The 15541-nt window shown below is 36.0% G+C and overlaps 1 protein-coding gene across 6 annotated transcripts in view; it reads right to left on the reverse strand.

Annotated features, from left to right (window-relative positions):
* The window catches only part of PCDH7 (protocadherin 7), a 410332-nt gene that overhangs the window by 108972 nt on the left and 285819 nt on the right, over positions 1–15541 (reverse strand). The window lies entirely within an intron of this gene.

Raw genomic sequence — 15541 nt, forward strand, 5'->3', positions numbered from 1 at the left:
TCAATTTTTATTTTTTATAAATGTACTAGTATACTACTTCTACTATCTTAGTAAAGATTCCCCAATTCTAGTGTTTTCCTCAGCCAAGTTTGTAAAGACATGTTGTAATTTCAACCAACGCTATGTAGTTCTATTAGGTTTCTGCACATAGTCTGAGGGACCTATCAGTGGTGCGTGCATGATGTTGTGAGTTATCATCTGTAGGGTCCACTACTAAGGGGCTAAATCCAATAACCTGCATATGTTGATTAAATGTTGATGCACATCTCCATTGGCCTTCCACGGCACCAAGTTAAAAAACAGAGCAGACTTATGAAATGAATTTCATTTGCGTTTTGCATTTGATGCTTACATTTTGTTTTTTTGGAAACTGTCTTTTTTTAAAGATTTTATTTATTTATCTTTAGAGGGGAAGGAAAGGAGAGAAGGTGAGAAGGAGAGAAATACCAATGTATGGTTGCCTCTTGTGTGTCCCCTGCTGGGAACTGGCCTGTTCCCAGGCACATGCCCTGACTAGAAATAGGACTGCGATCCTTTGGTTCGCAGGCCCGTGCTCAATCCACTGAGCTACACCAGCCAGGGTGGAAACTGTCTTTCGAAAAAATCAGATGATATTACTTTCAAGTTACTTGTTCTATAAACATTTCCCAAGTGCCCACCAACACCGTAAGCATGGAGTAACCATGCTTTCTATCCAAAGGAAACTGGTGATAGAAGGCAAAAGAGAATTACAGAGGAAAATAATAAACACTATTATGCAAACAAATACCAAAAGAGGCACTCTCTTAATAATAAGGAAACAGCTATCATGTAAAACTGAATATGTATTACTGTCCATTACATAGATTCTAAGATAAAAGACTATTTCAGACTTAACATTACATGTAAAGATCAAGTGTTCAAAATGGTATGTATTATTTATATGCTTATAAAAAGTTATATTGTTTTTTTGAAAGGTCATTAAGGTAATGACCTTAAATAAAGGTCATTTAAGACCTCTATAAAATATGAAATTATATGTAATATACATATACATAATTTTATAATTAGAAGTCAAACCTTTCAAGAAGGGTGCATCATCAAATAAGTTTCTCCAATTTTAAGAATTATCATGACTTGATACATGCAGCTAATTATAAACAAATAATTTTACTAAGGCAGATATAATAAAGCTTTTTAAAAAGTTAATTAAAGTAAAATAAGTAACTATGCATTTTACCTTCATTCCTTCAGAAGTTGAGCAATGAAACTAGTTAGTCCTGTACTTATACGATGCAGTACTTATGTGTAATTAAAATAATCATAAAAATGCCTTAAACGTTAAATATTTAATGGAGAAAAGTCATTCTGGAATCATGAAAGGCCTAAATTAGAATTCTAGCACTTATCTCAGGAAACTACCTCTTACTTTTTGTAAATAAGTTCGAAGAAATATGACACATTATAAGAACATTTTTTTCCAAGGACTTACTTGATTATGTTTCCATATGCCCTGATTGTTCTTTACACTAAGTAGAGAATCCATTCGAAAAGAGTAAAACCTATTAAATATTTGAAGTGATATTTTTAATAATTAAATATATTTTACATTGCATTACATAAGATGTGAAACATTCTTAATAGGTGACATTGGGAAGGCCAACAACTAAAATACTGAGATGCTTTAATCTGGCATCCAAGTTCACTGTAAACTGCCCTTCCAACCTTAGCTTACTTCCTACTCTGTCACACAATCTATACACCTGGGGCAAACTACGTCATGTGGGATTTCCCAAAGTTCTCAAGCTTCTGTGAGTGCTCTTCCTTCCACCTGGAATTTCCTTCATTCCAGGGTTTCTTGACCTGGACACTACTGACTGTTTGTGCTGGATCATTCTTGCTTGCAGTAGACAGTCTTATTTTTCTCTTCTCTTTATCCAAATAACTCTTTTCATTTTCACACTGGTATTGATAACATATCTTTAATATATTTATTTTCAACTTTATTTCAGCTGCATTTTCAGCTTTCATATAACTTGAAACCTATAAAACTCTAATGTGTGTATAAAAATGACTATATTTTCACCTTTTCTTAGAAATAAAGGCACCAGAAGTGAAGTAAACAAGGTGGGGACACACATGGGGGTTACACAATAATTTAGCTCTGTGGCAGCCACTGTGATGATCTGGAGAAGCAGAGAAGGCAAAAGAGTGCAAAATAGTCAGAGAATGATCCTCAAAGAAAAAAGGGAATGTGCCTTCACACCACCTTCTGTGAAGCCAGTCCTAGGGACGTGTTAGACTATGCCCTTCCCTCTTGGCTAATTAAGGCTAAGTTGCCATCAATAATTATGAGAAAAGATTCAGGAAAGTATAATTAGATTTCTGACACAAGGGCTTGATGTATTCAACATTACACACCCATGTTAGCATCTACCAGAAAACTTAGCATGTATTAATGCGAACATAGAGGGAATCAATTTATTTCAAAAAACATAATACTACAAGTAGTAGGTGCTCCACATTCTAAATCTAAGTCCTGGCCATTTTCCAATTTCTCCATCTCCTAGACACATCGAAAAGTTGAGCTAACTATATAAAGAAGCTGGGTGTCTCAGAGTTCTATCCATTTAAACCAGTCAGCAGAAACCATCTTATCACTCAGGCACCTTTCAATTCCTGTGCCTACTCTATTCTCTTAACTTTTTAAAAAAATGTTTAAAATATTTTATTTATTTTATTTTTAGGGAGTGGGGAAGGGAAGGATAGAAGCCGAGAAATACCAATGCTCGGTTGACTCTTGCGTGCCCCCTCCTGGGGACCTGGCCCACAACCCAAGCATGTGCCCTGATTGGGAATTGAACCTGAAACCCTTTGCTTCACAGGCCCGCAATCAATCCACTGTGTTATATCAGCCAGGGTTTACTTTTTATCCTTTATTTTTTTGATTCATGATCAGCTTTTTGTTGTTCATTGCCCACTGGCAAAGTTTTTTTCTTCTTTGATAGTTCTCATTCTAAAGAGATGGTTGTTTTCTTACTTATGGTTAGATTAGGGCAACATTCTCTCCCTACAAAAATTTACATCCATAAGAGCTACCTCTATTTAATCAAAATATTATTTTATTCATCCAGTGAAAATAGTTTATGAACAAAATGAATATGTTCATTCAGTATACCATTCTGGACCCATAGCTCTTGTTGACCTTGTGGATGAGGCCTTGTGGACTGTAGCATATGTAGAACATCCTTGACCTCTACTCACCTAATGCCAGTTTCACCTCCCCAGTTGTGACAAACAAAAATGTCTCCAGACATTATCAAATGTCCCACTGGGGAGGAAGAAATACAGGTCAATGTTGCCTGCTTTTAAGACTCACTGTTTAATCCCTCTATAACAAACACTCTTGGTTAAATCTTGACCATTCTCCTCCTTCCAGACCTAGATCAGATATTATCTTTCCATCTTCCTCATACTACTAACCACTTGAATCTTACTGGAACAACCTCATTATTCCTTATATCACAAGTATTTATGGTTAAATCTTATCTACCGCATTATAAAAAATCTGTTTGAACATTGGGATCATACATTTTCTTCCTTGGATCTCCAAAACACCTTCTTGGAATAAGGTCCTATACTTCTTATTTGTTCAAAAATTGTCATATATTTGTTATATAACATCCAATATTATTATCCTCACTGTGTTCTTTTCCTCTGCATCATTATCTGTATTAAGGATTTTGAAAAGGTAAAATATGAATATGATTAATATTAACCACTCTGAAATATGGTATAAGCAAGTACTATTTCTTTTTTTTCACCACTAAAAACTGAAGAGTAAGTCATTCCTGCTGAATTCAGTAACAGTCTAGTCTTTTTCTCTCTGCAGATACAGTTCATTACTAAACAAATTAGCTTTTCAATTACAGCAGCTAAGCCATAAGTAATTGGAATTCACTGAAACTTCAGCCTTTTTTTTAAGTTGTTCTTTTCTAAGGATAAACAATTTAAAATAAGATGAAATTATGCTGTTCATAATATATATATATAAACTTGGCTCTAGTTTGGAAGACAAATAATTTGAATAACGAACATCAACCCCTTTTTCTTTCTTTCTCCCATTTTCTTTCTCAGTCTATGACTAAGCTTGGTTAGTGTTTGGGAAGAATGTGTAAATGCAAAACATTGGGTTATATAGGTAGTTGACCAAATAACTATTTGTTTTGCTCTATTATTTGTGAGAAAGTCTAATATCCTAAAACTAAATAGTTCAACTAAGATCAAAAAGGGAAGATGAACAGAAGGAATGAAATTCTGAATTAAATGGAAAATGAATGGTCAGACAAGACCTTTTAAAAGGCAGACTGGTAGAATGATGCTTTCAAAACCTCCCCCCACTGAAACTGACAAGTGGAAGATGACGGCCCCTGGGTTCTCTAGCTCCAGGTTAAGGCCCCAAGAAAGACAGCAATCTGAGGACACAATGAAGGATTGCTGAGATGTTGTGACAAGGCTGAGATTTACAGGACAAGTGAACACAGTCTTGCTACTGAACAGCACCCACCGCACACACTCCTCAGACCCCATGCATCCTCTCTGTCATAGAGACACGGAGTCAGTTTGCAGATCAGGACTGGGTTCTTTGGGGAGCTGGTTAATACACAATTAGAAAATAGGGCATATTTCCAAGTCTTAGCCCGTATTGTAATAGGGTTTTTGGTTTATTTTAAAACTACTTTTGCATTTGTCTTGGTTTCTTGTCCTTCACTGTTGTAAATGACCTGGGTGTCAAAGTCTGCCAAGGCCAAAACATGACTCCTGGGGACAAAGTTCTTAGGTAGGTGCTCCAGTTCAGTGCACAGGGCTTTGTTATTTGGTGTCAGTCCTTCACCCTGAGGCTTATCTGCCTGCCGGGGTTTTCCAAGTTTTGTACAGGTTCCCCATCTTGGTATTATGTTAAATTGCTGGAATTCTGAACTACTTCCTCTGGGAGATAAATGAATTAAGAGTGGCAGATCTAATGTGCAAACCCAAATTTATCTGTATTTGAAGTTTTCCACGAATTTCCTTGCTAGAGTGAGAAGCAGATCTTGATAGTGGTGCTATGTTGCCCCAATAAGCAGGACTCTAGTCTCCTCAAGACCCCCAGCCCTGCTTACAGTGACCATGTCTTCATTCTCTGCTCAGGCTCCAACCCAAACCGAGGAAGTCGCTCTCCCTTCCACTGGCTCCCAACTGCCATGACCTACTTAGCATGTCTGGACGTCTTGGGTATTTCTGACCCGGTTTTCATTCCAAGATCCATAACCTTCAGAAGGAGTCTATCATTTTCATTTTATGATTAGTTAATGGTGTTTTAATAAAAAATAGACATTGGATCTCTACACCAAGAATAGCATTATCATGCTTTTCATTTAGTTTAAATTTTTCCTGGTCACAAAAACACACCAATGATTAATAAGGAAATAAATTAACCAGACCTTTAAAATCAAAGATACATATTATATTTGCTACATTTCAGAGAGTGGAAGATAATTTTGTGATCATGTATGAAAATGACTGCCACCTGGACCAAATTATAGAATTTTTATAGACTTGCTTTAATAGCTATTCTGAGCACACTTGATTATCAAAATAAATCAAAGCCACACAGCCAGTTTGGGGTTGCTTCTGGTCATTAGGGAAGTTAGGTTTTGTGACATAAGGAATTTTTTTATTATGCCTGTACTTATCACTCTTCCCAGTTCTTCAGGTTGTTCTATAATGATCTGCCTTAGTTTATCATTGCAAGATTAGGACATTTCTCAATGTTATTCATCTCAAGTGTTATGCATCATGAAGAACTATAGTTTAAGAAAGGCTAAAATTAAAACAATTAGTTAAATAACTTTAATATTAACCTTGTACCTGGAAACATTTGAAATGAAATATTTATCTTCCTTTCTTCTGTTTCAAGATTTTCCCATTTAAATTTAATTATTAAAATTGAATTTGGTGTATTGCATAAACACCAAAATAAGAAACAAATGGCTTTTAAAGACTGTACTTACACCTTTTCACTCTAAGACTATTCCTGTGTATAACATTACATATTATATCAATTTTTTTATGTAACCCCAGAATACAAAAGCCATGTTAATGGACATTAAGTTACTAAAAGTTAGTGCGATATAAAATAAATAATTTGTCTGACCAAGAATATCTTCTGGAGTACTTTTCCTATATCTTAAAAGAAAAACATTTGGCCCTGGCTGGTGTAGCTCAGTGGGTTGAGTGCAGGCCTCGTTTGATTCCCATTCAGGCCACATAACTGGGTTGTGGGCCAGGTCCCCAGTAGGGTTCACAAGAAGAGGCAACTACCCATTGACATTTCCCTCCCTCCCTATGTCCCTCCCTTCCCCTCTCTCTAAAGATAAATAAAATCTTTTAAAAATAAAAAAAGAAAAACATTTAATTAAAACAAAAAATTATAAAAGGCATAAATGATCATGGCCATAAATAAGTCATCTAAATACAAAAAGAATTACTATACCTAAAATTAAATTAGGTAATTTCATTTCCACAGGAAATTCAAACATTTCTACAGTTAAATTGAATCTAGTTGATAAAATACCAATAAAAAATAAGCAGAACTGAGGCAAAGCAGGTTTGCTCATATTGTACAATGTCACATAGTTTCAATGGATCCTATACACAGGGCCAAGTGAATATTATGTGAATGTTAAGCATGTATAAATGAACACATATATACATGCATACGTATAATACAAATTTAGAGAATTTTTTCAACATTTTTAAAAAGGACACAGATCAGGTAGAATACAGTCAAGAATGGTGTAAGACACCCTATCAACACTCAGACAACCGAGGCATTTGATCAAATGCGAAGCGAGATTTTCTTCAGTAAGAACATAATGCCTGTCTGTAAGGTTCCAAGGAAGCTCAGATGGTAACGTGTCCTGGGGGGTTGGGGGGGATGAATTTAGCTACTTCATCAAGACTTAGAAGAGAGGCACTAAGAGTTGAGTCTGGAAAAGATCAATGCATCTTCATCAGCTGAGCTGAGGGCTGGGTTTCCTTATGGTAAACCACGTACATTCTGGGAGACACGGGTGGAAGATTTGAGTGCAATAGTTGCATCAGATTTGCTTTACACACATTTTTAGAGTTAAATGCTAACTGCTTACTCTGACTTCTATTTAAAATGCATTCATCTGAGACTTTTTTGTGGTCTATCAAGCAGACTACTTTTATTAATTAAGCACATTATGAGTCTACCTGAACCGATCAGCTCTGTGACATCACTGAATGTCTTTTAATGTTGCAGACAAACCACACGAGGCCAAGTTCTTGCAACACAAGTTTCTGTGTGTGCACGTGCAAGCTTTACTGTTTTTCTAAAGGGAAGCTAAATAATGCAACATATTTTTGATGGTGAAAATAAGAGGTGCTCCAAATATCAGTGATGTGTGGAAACGTTTTAATTCTGTAGGATGCCAAGGTGGCAGAATGTTTTGTCCCATAGAAAGAAAGCGAGGCAGGCAGAACGGCACGTCTGCTAACACACATTTGCTCACAGACACATACACTTTCAGCTTTAAGGGGAATACATAAAGATTATGCTGCCGACAATGTCTTTATACAAATTTATCCTAGCATCTGTCAGCTCCATAATATGTTCATAAAACTAGGAACACGTGTCTTAACAGCATGCTCACTTTGGTGTGCCCACTGTTGTATTGCGACTTTTCTTGCTGCTAGTCTGGCTGCTGTCTTTCATATCATAGCTTTGGGAGTTCCTGTTACCTCACCTCCACATCGATATAAGAAGTTTAAATCTAAACATATCAAAGGCACAACTAGTATACAAAAATGGAGGGGGGTGAAACTGTATTTAGAGAGAGAATTCAAGTGAAATTGTAGAGTTGGAGGGAATGCAGGCACAATCTCATGGATGACTGGGCATGAAGGCAGAAAATCTAAAATGGTGAATGAGTTATTAATGCAAGCAAATCCTAGCAAACATTTTGGTATACCGAGCTCAGTGAGATCTCATTGCTATTTGGAATCTCAGTAATGACAATGTAGGACATGTCACATAGCAGCACCTGGTAAGTTACTTAATGTATATACTAGTAATCGTAATTGTGTAAAATTCTAGGAACATGTATAACCCATAAGTGATTATTTGAAAACATGTGAATGTTTCCTATTAAATACCATTGCTGTTTTGGTCTGTATGTCCTAAAAATTTCCAGCATTTCTGCAAAGATTGTAAGTAGAGAAAAAAAAGTTGTAACATTCACATTTTCAGTGGGTTGCATTAAATATATTCTGTTAAGTTTTTCCTAAACAAAGACTGAAGTTCCAAAATGCAACCTTAATTAAAATTACTACACTTAAAATCTATGAAATAATGGAGAAACGGGATCTTAATATATTTGGAAAAAGAACTAAAAAATACATATTTGGGGCTATATATTGTAATGCGAACACAGATTTTAGAGAAATTTTCCATTAAATAATAGGTAAATTGAAACATTTCTTTCTGTTCATCTGTTAACCACCTATGATAATTAGGAAATAAATCATCCACTTCAAAATAATTTCCTAGATTTGCTTGGCACTTAAAGAACAATGCAACACTGTGAGTCGAAGTTAAGTGGAATGAAAACATTTCAGCTTAAGGACAAGCAAAGAAAAATTCTTTCAAATCCTTACACTCCTTGCCAAAGTTGGGATTTCTTCCAACTCTTCCAAGAACTACATTAAGAAACAAGTCACTCTCCTAATGCTGTCTGTACACTAATAGCCATTTCATTTAGCTTTTCACAGCTGAAAATTAAGGGCAGATGCTATGCAAGATGTTAAATGCAATGTGCCCTATATATGAAGCAATTTCTCTGAATATTGGGTGAAATTTATGTTAACCTTTTCCTCTACTTGTGTACCTCTGGAGAGAAAAGTGACATAGACTCGTGCATTTTATTAAGCTGCCCGCCCAAGGGAACACTGTACTATTGCCATACATATGATTATTATTTCTTTTTAATTTATTTTTTATTGATTATGCCATTACAGTTGTTCTATTCCCCCCTTCATTCCCCTCCAACCTACTCCCCCATCCCCACCATTACCCCCCGTTTAGTTTATGACCATGTGTCTCAAGTTCTTTAGGTTCTATATTTCCCATACTATTCTCGCCCCCCCATCAATTTTCTATCTACTGCCTATGCTACTTATTTTCTGTACCTTCTCCCCCCTTCTCCTCCCACTCCCCTATTGCTAACCCTCCTTGAGATATTAATTTCTATGTTTCCACTCCTGATCTAGCTGTCCTTTTAGTTAGCTTTTGTTTTAGGTGTGGTTGTTAATAACTGTGAGTTTGCTGTCCTTTCACTGTTCATGTTTTTTTAACTTCTTTTTCTTAGATTATTATTTCTTAGTAAAATTATTTTTACATAGCTTAAGATTTTTTAAAAACCAGAAAAAACAAAGTACCTACTAGAATTTACTTAATAATTATTAAGTAAGTAAAAATACATGTTCTTTCACTGAGTGATATTGCTATAATGTATAATTTTAAGAACTAAACACTTTGAGAGAGTTCAGAAAGTAGAAAGTAAGTGTGATGTGATAGAAAGAATAGAGATATTGTACTCACATGCTATTTTACTTACTCCTAACAATAGGTCAGGGCATTAGGAATTTTCCTCTGTTTCATTTAAGGATAGTTTTAGGTCGAGAAAAACAAATGTTGAAATCACACGGTTAATTGGTGATAGAGCTGGAATGTGTCCTGGTCTGATCCTGAAGCTCTTGTTCTTCCTGCCAATTCTCTTAGAGGAGGGAGGTTGAGATGTCAGGAAATGTTCCACAGTTTGCTTTCACAACCTCCGGATCCTCTTAAACCACGGTCAGCTTCCTCGCAAACAGCGATTCTGGCCTTGCCAATAATCAAAATTTGAATGGGCGAGTGAAAAACTATTTCCTACCACGTCAGTCTTGTCAATTCATTCCCTGCTCTTAGACCTTAATCTCACCACCCAGCCCAACATGTCCTTAAATTCAGAAGTGTCTTGCTAACATTTCTGAACCCTCTTCTCAACACCCATTGCAAACACTTCTCATTTCACATTACCTTACTAATTCAAGTTTCTTGTTCGAAGTAGAGACAGTTGGAATCATTTTCCTGATTATTTTACTTCCATTTCCCTGCCATCTCAAACTTGCATATTCTCTCTAATGTTGTCCCTGTATCTTTCCCAGTTTTTTTCCTTCTTAACTCTTGTTCAATTAGCTTAATTTCCCTTGCCATACTTCTCATAACTACCTTTTTTTGCAGCTTTTTTTGTGCTTACATACTATTTCTATTATATGTGTATGTTTTGTATGCTTTTTTAAAGATTTTATTTATTTATCTTTAGAAGGGAAGGGAAGGAGAGAGGGAGAGAAGCATCAATGTATGGTTGCCCCTTGTGCATTCCCTGCTGGGAACTGGCCTGCAACCCAGGCATGTGCCCTGACTGGGAATCAAACCACAATCCTTTGGTTTGCAGGCCAGCGCTCAATCCACTGAGCTACACCAGGCCTGAGCTATATGTGTGTGCTTTTTAAAAGGCAACATCCAAGGTTGATCCAACACTGCATTTTTCTCAAAGCCTAATGTGATCGTTTACACATAATAGCTTGTAATCAATACTCATCAAAATAAAGGTAAATTAAAATTTGCAAGTTATTTTCTATGTGAAAACTAAGCCTAGAAATGTGAGGGAATTGAAAAGTTCTACTTAGTTCTAAGGCTGCTAAGTCTGATTCACAGTTTAGATATCTGAGACGAACTTGTTTTAAACATCTAAGTCTGGCTTTGTTCCAAGAGTGTGTTTATATTAAATAAACACATAAAATACAAAATATTCGTTCATGCATTATTCTTAATGTACTCTTCTACTTTCCCACCATGCTTCAGAAAATGTTTTGCTTCATCTACCTAAATAGATTTAATGATGCAGTAAGCAAAATTATGCACAATAAAACTAAACACTATTATTTTTGAGAGATATAGCACAAATTTTTAGAGTCACTACCTACTCTACTGTTAAAAATAATCAGACATCAATTGTGCAAAATCACAAAATCTCTGCACTGTCAAGAACATCTTTATCAGTAAACTTAGTTGTTTTCCATGTGGAACACCTGAGATTTGTAAAGAAAAGTATTATTAATTCCCAAGGGGCACTTGCATATAATCAGCTGTAAGCACTTTATTGCTGCAGAAAATCAAAAGACTCTTTACCATAAACTATCAAGGAGCCTTTCCCATTTACACACTGACTTTACAGAAGGTAATTCAAAGTAAATATCCTGTATTTCACATCTTTACATGAAAGTAATTATCCCCAGAACATCCATTAAAAAAGTAAGATCTGTGAGGTTCCCAATCCGAGGCAAATGTTCTTCATCATTTCGAAACAACCAGAGATGAACACCTTTATTTCTATTTTGTATTTCTTTATTTACTAAAAAAAGTAAATAACATCCACAATGAATTCTTGTCTGTGAGAGCAAATGGGAAGATGTTCATTGAAATAACTTTTTATTCTTCTGAGGCTCCAGACTTTGACCATGTTTCCCCACCTCCCTTTAGATTTCGGCCTATGATTGTCTGGCCTAGAGCTGTGTATCCTTCCAGAAGTGACCCATTAAAAAGGAAAGAAGGAAGAGCATGGGTTCTGCTCTTCTTCTCTTTCCTTATCTTCTTGAAGAATTGAAGGGACTCTGATGTGCGGGGAGAGGCTGGAATGACACACAAGATGGAAATTGCTTGGGTCACTGAGTCTAATGAATAGACACACAAGAACACAGCCAATGACTACATACATGGAAAGTCAATGTCAGCTAGGTTAAATCACTAATTTTCAGAGGCCATTAATTACAACAGCCCCTACAACTTCAGAAACATTTTTTCAAAGGTATATAGTCCTTTTATTTAATTAGGAGTTTTTCTTACCATTTTGATGATTGATAATTTCCCCATAGCATGTCTAAAAGGGAGGTGGGGGAAATTCCTAGTTTTTTCTGAGTTTTGATGAATCTAGTATGTTAGTTATGCATTTCCCTAGGGGCTGCACGAGCCCACTTGACAAAGCAATTGAAAATGTCTTAATGAATTAGAGGTAATGACATCTAATTTTCTGGGCCTTTTGCCTTTGGAGACCCCTTGTTCACACCCATTACCTGTCTGACATAACTGGTAAATTTATGTCAAAATACTTTTTTCTTTTTCCATGCATGGTTTTATCATAGAGCCTGATTAAATATGTATGAAATGTATTTGTTTTCTACATTCATCAGAATAATTTCCTAATGGGTTATTTATTTTGAAATGTAGCATAGAAAAATAATGCTTTCCACAGAACACAAATATCTTGCTTGAGTTCTACCATTCAGAAGGCAAATTTTTTTTTTAAAAAGAGGAAGAAAAAACAATCAATTTGGATGAGAATCTTTGCACACAATCAGTGGGTAGAAATCAATGTGAATCCTACTCAAACAGATTTCACAGTGGGAGTATGTACAACCCTGCATTACACAAACAAATGGTTAGCATTGCTGTGAATAATTCTGATGAGACCTGAACTGCCTTTGTAGTAGAGCAGAGAGAAGCCTACTGTTGGCTCACTAAACCAAGACGGCTGGGGTGTTAAGGCTTGTGCCACTTGACAGCAGACAGAGGACTTAGCTTCGGAATCTACACCTCCTCTGAAAACCAATCCTGAAGTATTCCCCTGTCCTTTAACTGTGTTCTGTGTTCTGAGAGGTGGCACTGGAGGCTAGAGAAAGCTTAAGAGGTTTTGACAACTGCAGTGCCTCTCAAATTTACTGTTAAACTCTAAAGTAGAGGTTGATTTGCCTATAATACTTCAGAAGCTGCTGCCATCTCCAGTGTTTCGTTCCTCCCTCCCCTCCCTCCATCTCTCCACACACAAACATTCACACACCTTGAAATGAAATCCTACTTATTTTCATATATTTTGTAGTTGCAGAATGAAAGGATCTTCGTTGAGAGATTCTATCATTCTGACATGCATTCCGATCTTCTCCAGAAAGACCCACTGCTTATGCTGGGCTTTGGGTGGTGTTTACAACATTGAAGTGGAAAGGTAGGTTAGAAATTGGTTATTTTTGTGCCTGTGGGATATTCAGCATCAATGAGACATCAGGTGTCTATTTAATATAGTTTTTACATGGAGATGCATTTAACTTTTTTTTTCTACAAAATGAACACCAAGCTGCAATTATCTCTGATTTTAATAACAGGTTATGCCATTTTGTTAGCTGGATTGTTTTGAAGATGAGAAATTTTATTTCTGGCTATAACTATGATATATACTCACTTGTAAAACATAAAACACCACTAATAAGTGTTTTCAAAAGTGAAAATTACCAGAAATCCTAATGCCCATGGACAGCTACTATAAAAAATTAAGGAAGGATATTTATCCTTCCAGAATTCCACCTGCCACTCCCTTCTTTGCCTTTGCTACTGCTGCTTATCCACTGTCTTCCACTGTCTTGTTGGAACCTCCAGCTCCCCGCTCCCAGCACAGCACAATTCTTTTGACACTTATCAAAATTTCTCATTTGTGTTACTGTGTGTGTGTGTGTGTGTGTGTGTGTGTGTGTGTGTGTGTGACGGGTGTCCCTCCAGGTAACTTCGCTCCACAGAGGCGGAAGTGCTCACCCTGGGCTCCTTCCTCGCTTCATCCCCTGGCAGGAAAGTATGGCCTCATACAAAATAAATTAAATAAATATTTTTTCCTGCTTAGAGCAATAAAACATGATCATGCTTTCTTAATTATTTAACACTTATTCTTATGTCAACAAGTAGAATACTAGCAAATAAGATTATACAAGTATATTCCACATGATAAGCATACCATAATTTATTTTTACTTATTGTTTTAATCCTCATCCTATGATATATTTATTGATTTGAGAGAGAGAGGAAGGAGAGAAAACCATCGATGTGAGACAGAAACATCAATCAGTTGCCTCTACTGTACGCCTTCTGAAGAGGACTGGAATCTGCAGCCTAGGTGTGTGTCCTGACCAGAAACTGCACTCACGACCTTTCTGGTGTACTTGACGGTGCTTCAGTCGACTGAGCAGCCCAGCCCAGGCCATGATTTATTTAACGACGCTCCCATTTGTCATTTATGTTAGAATATCCCCCAATTACCCACAAAGATGTAAAGGACACCAGTGCATATACATTTTAGGCACTTATGTCCTCAGGATAAATTCTTCAGACTGGACTGTTGATTCAAAAGCTACACATATTACCTGTGTTACATATTTTAGAATTATCTTGTTAAAGGCTGTGTACATTCATCCATCCTCACCATGTATAATAAAATAACTATTTATCTTAAGTTTAGTCATAAGTGGACACTATACCTACAGTTTAACCTTCATTAGCTAGGTAGGAGAGGAATCAAGACTAAAGTTATTCAGCTATTTCCCTGTTAGCTTTAGCCACTTTTACATGTCTGTTTGTCAAAAAAATGATGTTAGCTAAAAATATATCCTGATCTCTTGATGAATTGCGTAGGAGACACAAGAAAATCATGCAGAAGCAAGTTGCAAAAACAAATACATAAGGAAACAATTGCCTAAATCTGTCCATAATATATGAGATGCTACAAGATCTCAGTGGATTTAGAGCCTCATGTAAGAGTCCTGGGTGGTCACAGATTTTGACTTAAAACTTATTCTACCAAAAATATACAACTGACTTTGAAACCTCTGCGTCACTCACATAAGAACAGAGAATGCAATGGGAACAGCTTCAAGGCTTTGCTTCCATATGTGAGACTGTAAATGACTCAAACAAGAAAGGGAAAAGTGGTTATCATATTAAGTCCCAGATCAAGGATCTAGAATGGTGCTTTGGTATGGAGACAGGTGCTGGATGGTGTGGGGTGATTGAATGATACTGGCGAAAACTTGTGTAGTTCAGAAGAAAATTTTTGAACAGAATTACGAATGTTGTCTTGAGCAAACTTAGCTCACCTATACCTTGTGATTTGGCCTAGATTCAGTGACCTTTGCTTGCTATCAGAATCTTTTATCACAAACTACACCGGTGAATATTTTCCTTTTATTAATTTAGCTGAACTAAAAATAACACTAAGAGAACTAATGATATATCAGAAGAAACCCAAGTCAGGCTAAATATATCAGAATTTTGCAGAAGAAAATTTTCATTATCCTGTCAATCACCACATACTGATAATCTTTTCCAGCCTTTTCACCAAGTTAATTAAGATTTTCAAATATTCATAAATGCCAAAGGTTTGAAAAATAAAGTTTCATACTTTGATGTTACAAATCTGGGAATCATTAAAACTATCTAATTTCTAATTAAAACAAAGCCAAAATTGGCTTTAAGTTACTGAGGTAAATGGAAAATTTTATTGCTGTAAGATTATTGGGTAGAAGTAAAATTGTATTTATTATGAGTAATAAAGTCTCTTCTATTAGTAATTATATTTTA

The sequence above is a fragment of the Artibeus jamaicensis genome, unplaced genomic scaffold, assembly GCF_021234435.1.
Source record: "Artibeus jamaicensis isolate MK-2021 breed Jamaican fruit bat unplaced genomic scaffold, CSHL_Jam_final contig_76, whole genome shotgun sequence".
Taxonomy (NCBI): Eukaryota; Metazoa; Chordata; class Mammalia; order Chiroptera; family Phyllostomidae; genus Artibeus; species Artibeus jamaicensis.